Source organism: Aphelocoma coerulescens (genome assembly GCF_041296385.1).
Source record: "Aphelocoma coerulescens isolate FSJ_1873_10779 chromosome Z unlocalized genomic scaffold, UR_Acoe_1.0 ChrZ, whole genome shotgun sequence".
Lineage (NCBI taxonomy): Eukaryota > Metazoa > Chordata > Aves > Passeriformes > Corvidae > Aphelocoma > Aphelocoma coerulescens.
Genome location: NW_027184085.1, coordinates 69,671,291 through 69,679,871, shown reverse-complemented (window position 1 = coordinate 69,679,871; position 8,581 = coordinate 69,671,291).

Genomic DNA, 8,581 nt, shown 5'->3' with positions numbered 1-8,581 from the left:
TCCAGCTGTTCCATACAGTCACTAGTTTGGTCCAGCTGGCTTTGGACTGTTTTTTCTGAACCCAAACAAATTATATGGTCCCTGTAAAGACAATCCTTGTACTTGCAGATTAGATTTTTTTTGGAAGAGGTTCTGTGTTTTCTTTTGGCATTGATTTTTCACCTTTTGATTTAAGCTTCTCTGGTAACCTGTCAACAGCTGCTGCTAAGATATTATTTTCTCCAAAGTCAGACAGACACTATTAAAGCTTAAGGGTGTCTCAGTCTCTCTGGAACTCTGATGCCAGTGATGCCATAATTATGGTGTTTTCAGGTTTGGCTTTGGCCAGCAGGTTGGCTTTGGATTTGGCTTTGGCTGCTGATTTTTGGACGCAGCCTAGAAACACTCTTTGTGCCCATGACAATTCCTCTCAGCCAGGCAGGCAGGGTGGCTCTGAGCTGGAAGAGCAGAGCGCAGGCAGAGCCAAAACCATCACTGGGTGTCAGAGCTCACCAAAACAAACCCAGGAGTTTCTGCTCCAAGAAAATGTGGATTTAGGACTTCTGCTGGGTTTGATGGCAGTCGAGCATTCCCAGTCACCTGATTGTCCAGATGGAGATGCTGGAACATGGATAATCCTTATAAATTAGCTGTAGGGGAAGCAGAGATGAGAGCAGAGAGGAGAGATGGATGAACCCTTCCTACTGTCTTTAATAGTCAGGAAAATAAAACTTTAATTTTTTAAATTTAAAAAACGCAACAGAGAACATGAGTACCTAACTTTCACGAATTTCATGAGTGAAAGGAGTGGTGGACAGTATTTTCAGGGGAACATTACTCTCATCCCAAATAAGGTAATTCAGAAATTTTAATTTATTGTTGCCTCAGCACACAAGGTTGAAATTAAATGCCACTTTATCTAGTACTGGTTTTTCAGTGTCACAGCTCATTTTGTTTCTTTTATTCTAACTTTCTTTCGTATTTGCTTACTTTTAATTTCATCTGTTCTGTGAACTCTTAAGAGTCCATGCATTAACCCAAAATCTTTCTACAAAACCTGGGGAAAACAGAAGCCACGTGGCACTTTGAAAGGTAAGACCACATCCAGATGAAAGCTTTTCTCTGATTGGAAATTACATATTCAAGACAAATGACTAGTATTGGATTGTTAGCTCAGGTAAATGTGTATATATATATATATATATATATATAAAAAAGACAACTTGCTTTAAAACAACTTTTTTTTCTATATTTTATTTTCATGATGAAAAGAAATTAAGGAAATTTTTTAAAAATTAAAGCCAAGAAAAATTTCTTTCTGAGGGTGTTAAAATCACCTTTTAAAATTTATTCCACCATCTTTACCAAATTTTTAACTAAATCTATCCAGATTTTTAACCAAACAGGCACATAAAACACAGCAAAAATATTTTCCATGAATTTTGAGAAGACTTTACTCATCTCTGCGTCGAAACTTCTCAAGAGCTACTTGTCTAAAAACATCCAGTCTCCTCTCCTGTGGCTCTAAGATGGGAGTTGCTCATGGTTTGGTCTGTGATGGTTGATCTTGAGAAAACAGACTGATTGGGGATGAGAAAAGTGGAATAAACAGGGGCACTGTCGGGGGCTGATACCCATACACAAACCACAAACACGGCTGCCAAGACACATAAACTGTGTGTCCAGCCTCAGCTGATGGCTTTTCTGTTGGGAAATATCCCAAAACCAGCCTTCAATAAGGACTGAGTGGCAACCTTTCTTTTGTTTGGTTTGGGTTTTCTGTTGTTGTCGGTTTTGGGGTCGGTTTTGTTTGTTTGTTTGTTTTTTGTTGGTTTTTTGGGGGGGGTTGTTTGTTTGTTTGCGGGTTTCTTGTTTTTTTTTTTTTTTCTTTTTTGTGATACATAAAGGCCATCAAAGCAATGTATGCAATTGAATGACAGTGGTTCATTTAGAGATGAGTATCTATATCCCAAGTAGCATTTTTCAGTAACAAGAAAAGTGTAATTTTGTTTATACAGCACAGGTGTTATACCATGTAGGTATTAGGTGGCTTTTTCTTCCAGTGAATATAGTCACTTTTTCAATCCATGTCCACTTCTTTCATCCACAATGTATTGTTCCAAGGTGATGAATTGTGTACTACTTTAAACATGTCCCTTTTGTGTTCATTTTAAAAGTCTATACCTGGTTCCATTCAATAACAATTTTTTAATTGAAAAACAAACTAAATTGCAGTTTTCTACCAAAAAAAGGCCTGGGTTTATTACTTTTCACTTAAGGACTTTGTAGAATTAAATTTATATTTCAGACTTAGTCTCTTTTACTCTGTAGTAGAACTCTTAAAGTTAGATTTACAACTTTGGATTTTTGAAACACCAGACTCTTTATTAGTTTTGTTGTTGCGTTCATTTTTTTCCTTTCATTTATGATAAATTCTTCAAACACAGGTTTAAATTATCATAGTAATTCATCCATAGCATGTTTTGTTGTTGATCAGTGTCATGATTTAACCCCAAGGAGCAGCCAAGCAACATGCAGCCATTCTGTGGTTTTAGAATTGCCTAAAAATTCTGTTCTTAGGTTTTATTTTTAGATCGTATGTGATTAAATTAACACAAATTATTTCCCTGCTTACTCTTGATACCTATATATTGCACTTAAAACATCAGATAAAACAGAAATAGCCAGCACCCCAACCCATCAAAATCACCTTCAACTCAGAAAAGAAGATAGAAAGAAGAGAGGCCATTTTGAGGGAATGATGAAAATTTGTGTCTCTCTTTCACTATTTGAGGAACACGGTGTATGATCTTAGAATTCCAGAACCATTTAGGATGGAAAAGACCCCTGAGACCATTGAGTCCAACCTGTGGTCAATGCCCACCTTGTCCCCAGCCCAGATCCCTGAGTGCCACCTTCAGCCCTTCCTTGGACACCTCCAGGGATGGGCACTCCAAACCTCCCTGGGCAGCCCCTGCCAAGGCCTGAGCACCCTTTCCATGGGGAAATTCCTGCTGCTGTCCACCCTGAGCCTCCCCTGGCCCAGCCTGAGGCCGTTCCCTCTCTCCTGTCCCTGTTCCCTGGGAGCAGAGCCCAACCCACACCTTGCTATAACCTCCATTCAGTTGTAGGAAAAGATGCATCTGGAAAATTATAAATGTAGCATATGATGAATCTACCCCTAGAAGTTGCTCACTGAGATTCAAAGAAGCCCAAAATGATGAAGAACACAGACTCATCTGATCACATGAACCAAATTAACAGAGGTCTGGTCAGACCTTTGATAGGTTGAAAGCCCAGGTAGGAGGGCTGAGCCCACATGTTTATGGGTGAAATGTGCTACATGTTCATGAAATAACACATCTTCCTGTTACTCCCTCTTCCTTAAAAAGTCATGTAAACCAGCATGCAGCTTCCAATTTTTTAGTATCTCTTATTTATTACCCACACTGCTGCCTGCACTTCAAAGCTGTGAATTGTTGTTGTAAGATCAATTTTATTTTCTTAAGGTTTCAGACAATGTACACACTTTCTTTGCTTCATCTTCCATGATTCCTGTCAGCATGTATAATGTTTAGGAATTATTTTCTTGAGGGAAAAAATCCACCAAAACACGAATCCATGTTCCTGGTGATACCTCACCAGTTCTGTGTACTGTATTCCTGACAGTTCCTTGTAACAGTTTCAGTTAGAATCACACTCTTGAGTTCAATCCTACCGCAGATGGTAAGCTATGCACATAAAATCCCCTCAGTAAATTTCTTTAATCAGTTTTTAGATTATCATTCTTCACCTGAATTAAAATGTGGTTATTCTAAATAATGGCTCCCTTGCCTTTCTTGGACAAAGCAGAGAGTATTTAAAATTTGATTCAGAGTGAAAACAACGATGGGTGCAAAAACTGTTGTTTAGAGGAGGCAGAACCACTTTAGATGCTCAATGAATATCACCAATAAAAATCATGATGATGCTGTTTTGACAACCTTTCTTTGACCAACCCGATAACAAAGTATTATAAACTGGCAGTCTGGTTTGTTATGAAAGGGGAAGTCTTTATTCATGCCATGATCTTATTTTAAGTATGTTTAATTTTGGTTTGGTTTGGTTTTGCTAGTTATTTTTATATTTTATATAATATATATATATAAAATATATAACCCACTTCTTAATGGGTTTAGTGAATGAAGTATTAAGAACTGGATTTTATAATGTCTCTAGAAGAGATTCTGTGTACATATTTAGGGAAGATGAACTGTATGAAATGCTGGGTGGATATATTTTAATTTTGTCCTGACAAAAATTTCTCAATGACAACTGGACTACCCGTGGATGCAGAAATACCTTGTGCTCCTGCAGATGATTTAAGTGCAGAGGTGCCCTGTATGATAATGACACAGTTGGTAACTTTGGTATGGTGAGAGGGAAGATAGAGTAGGACCCCCCACTATTTTATTTCAAAATAGATATCTTCTATCATCTTCAAAAGGGAAAAGAAACACTTAGGTGTGTGTATATATGAATGTAATAGTAATTTATATGAATACCTAAAAGCTAAAATATTAGTTAAATACATGTTACCTTTAACATGAAGCAAAATGTTCCAGGAAAGTTTAAACTGCCTGACATGGAAATAAAGAAATTCAGTCCATGTTGCCAAAACTTTCTTCACATTTCATGAAAATTCTGTTGAAAAAAATTATCTTAGAGTAATAATGATTTAACATCAGGCTACCCTCTATTTATTGCTTTTCATATTAATATTGTTGGTATTGATATATAATTAAAAGTGTCTTGCTTCAGTTTAGGCTAAAAATGTAATGCTCTCTTTCTTTCTTAAAGGTTAATATTCACACTGTTCCTTGATTATTTTGCTTTAAAAGTTCACTTCAATAAAACCTATGAAGTGTAGCCTGGCCCTTTTCTTCTTATTTCAATCCTGTACTAAATGGTATAGGAAGTGGATGTATCAAATACATCGTTGAAGGTAATGTCAAGCATTGTTCCTCTGCTGCTATATTCAGTGAAATCTGTTTAAGTGACAGATATTTCAGTGACCAACCCTCCTGAAGGGTCTGTTCTTATATTCTTCTGTGGAGAAGGACCTGGGGGTGCTGGTGGGGCACAAGGTGCCCCTGAGCTGACAGAGTGTCCTGGGGCCAGGAGGGCCAGGGGCACCCTGGGGGCAGCGGGTGGAGTGTGGGCAGCAGGTCAGCGAGGGGATCCTGCCCCTCTGCCCTGCCCAGCTGAGGCACCTCTGCAGTGCTGGGGCCAGTCCTGGGCTCCTCAGGACAGCAGAGACCAGCAGCTGCTGGACAGGGTCCAGGCGAGGCCACAGCGAGGATTTGGGCTCTGGAGCAGCTCTGGGATGAGCAGAGACTGCGGGAGCTGGGCCTGGCCAGGCCGGAGAAGGGAAGGCTGAGAGGGGATCCCATCGATCCATACAAACACCTCCAGGGCTGCCAGAGGATGGTGCCAGGCTCTGTTCCGTGCTGCCAGGGACAGCACGGGGAGCAGTGGCCATAAAATAAACCCCACCCAGTTCCAGCCCAGCAGGAGGAAGAGCTTGTGTCCATGGAGGGGCAGAGGCCTGGCACAGCTGCCCAGGGAGGGCCTGGAGTGTCCCTCTCTGGAGACATCCCCAGCCCAGCTGGACACGTTCCTGTGCCACTGCTCCAGGGGACCCTGCCTGGGGCTGGGCATTGGGCTGGATCATCTCCAGAGGTGCCTTCCAGGCCCAGATACCCTGGGATTCTGGGATTCCTTGAGGCTGATGTGTGAGTTTTGCCTGTGCCTGAAGACAGGAGATTCTTAAGCAAAGCTTTATTGGCTGTATAAAGTTTATCACCCTTCACTCAGGGCCAAATTGAATCTGGATTTGTGTCCTGTGTATGACAAGGCAAACAATCAAGCTGCTTCACAGGGCCTTAACCTGGTGCTATGGGAGAACTGCAGTTTCATCGTCTGGAGGGTTGCACTTAAAATGTACTTAAATTATTACTCTAAAAGCTAATAGTTATTTATTTGCCTGGAAATCAAAGCCTCTTGGACATGGCTCTATATGTTCAGTAATACTTCTCAAGATACCACAAGCATGAAAATACCAAAGCCCTGCACTGCGAATTAAATAAACTCTGCCTTTTCCAGTGTGTTTGTTGCATTTTGTGCATGTACACATGACTCAGACAACTCTCCATGGCTTTAGAAAGGACAGGCTGCTTCAGCAGCACATCAGATCACTGATCTGGGTAGAATTGCTTTGCTAAATTACCTGCAGAACAAATACAGCCTTTCCCAGCCTAACTTGGGCTTTGGGTATGCCTTAAACACTCAAATGTCACACAAGAATCCCCACTGAAATCTCATTTTTGGTAAAACAAATCAGGAATAAATAAGTATAGCAGTGGAAGTGTGGATGTTTGGAAAATCAAAGATTTAAAAAGAACTGTGTGTTTCCTGTTGTTTATTTTTTTCCTATTTATTTTCTTCATCAGCAAAATAAATAAAAATATTTGGCGTGATTGCATTAGGAACAATTATTTGGTTTTTTTTTTTACTAAGTAAGTATTCCCAAAATATTTGTTATATATTTGTTATGTATTCTTACATATATAGAAAAAAAAAATAAAATTAAAAAATGTAGGTATTGATGTTCCAAATCTTCCCACCATTATTAACCTTGTTTAAATTCCCTCTCATTCTTGAAGGAATACAAAAGCTGGCATGTAGGTTACAAAATGGGAAACAGCAAAGTGCTGAGGGATGAAATCTGCCCTGGGAAGTTAAAAAAAGATATTTTGGGGGAGACAATGCTTGAGGAAAGGTAAAGATGGAAAAAATACTGACAATCCTGAGTGTGTTTCTTGTATTCCTACCAAGAGAGTCCATTCAGGCAGCACCATGATCATGATTGCACAAACTGGATGCTCTCATCTCACAGTGATGTATTTTCTGTTCACCAGATATCAAATATTGTCATAAAAGGCTCATGGCAGCATTTGAGCACATCTCAGCATTCAGCACATTAGCAGTGACAAAATGACAGCTTTTGGCTTTGCTCTATTTTCAGATCGTTCAGAGTGCTGCAGAAATGTTTTTAGCAGAAGGGAGAGTAGAGGGGAGAGAAGCACAGAACAAAAAAAAAGATATAAAGAGGTCATTTATGCTTCCCAGTGAAATATACCCATGAAGCTAAAACCACATCACCTTTTGTGATATAAATTCTGCAATATCACGAGCCTCCCTTTCTCTGCTCAGACAAGTTCAGCTTAGACAAAGCTACCCTGTGATGATTTTCTCTGCCTTAAATTTGAGCATAAAGGAAAATAGGTGACAATCATTCGACTTTGAAGACAGGCACAGAGGAGAAGTTTCTGGGACTGGTGGTAATAAGCTGTCTCCCTCTCAAAGGAATTTTTTAATTTAAGGAAACCTTAAAGCTCAGTGTATAAAGGTGTGTATCTACATATCTATTTCATTTATTTATTTATTTATTTGTATATATAAATGTTCTTCAGGTACTCATGAATAGCATAGTTTCTTATCTGCTGATTGAGATGGGGGTGTTTGTTTTATTTCTGCCAGTCCAGGTAGTTTCACCCCTGTCTCTTAATTGCCATTCAAAACCGTACTTTTCTTCTTAATAAAAGTAGAAAAAACCCTGGTGTAGCTGTAAAAAATAGCTTGTGTGCTGAAACTAATGGAAATGCTGCTCAGAGGAAGCTCATGTTCCCCCAGCTGTGAAACAGCTGGGATTTACTCTTGAAAATCAAGCAGTGTTTAGGGTGTCATTACAAGCAGTGGGAACAGGGTGACAAAAACACTTGTTTTCAGACTCCAGAAATCCCCAGAATCACTGCCAAGGAGCTTTATAATTTCTTTGAATCACTCCCAATTTCAATAAGGGTGGCTGAGAATACCCAAAGGAGCTGCAGGATTAATTTTTCCGGGTATGAGGTCCAATAATCCACAGCTGATAGACTGAACCCACCAGGAAACATATTCTGAAAAGTGTCATTGACTTCAGCTTTGGAAATATGATGGACTTGGTGAAGGTGTTCCAGGTGAAGTAGAGATATATTAAATAGGAAATTTTCTCTATAAATTATGTTCTTCTTCAAGATACTTCATGTACTTTGGGTTTATCTGTGAACATTTGCAGTAAATCTTGGGCCTTTATTAAAGGAAATGTGTTTCAGTTTTAAAATTTAATAAAGAAAGAGTTCTAGAAAGCATTTCTGGGAATTCATTTGGACCACAGAAACTACATTCTATGAGGGCTTTTGCTGAGGCAGGAGAGGATGATTAATTAAGATATAAGCATGGGAAAACATAAAAAAGTAACAAATTGATTGGGTTTTCAAAAACAAAACAAAGCCAAAAAAAAAGAAAAAAGGCCAAATAAACTCCACAAATACCTGAACTTATCCAGTGAGGAGAGAATGGGAAGATTTTTTTTTTTTTTAGTCCATGGTCATTGCTGCTGCTTTCATGAAGTCACCCAGTGCTGTTCAAAAGCTTTTGGAGAACAACACTTTCATTTCTTGGAATGAGGTATGTAAAGGTATGTGAAACATCTCATGAAAGGAGTCAAATGTCACAGAAA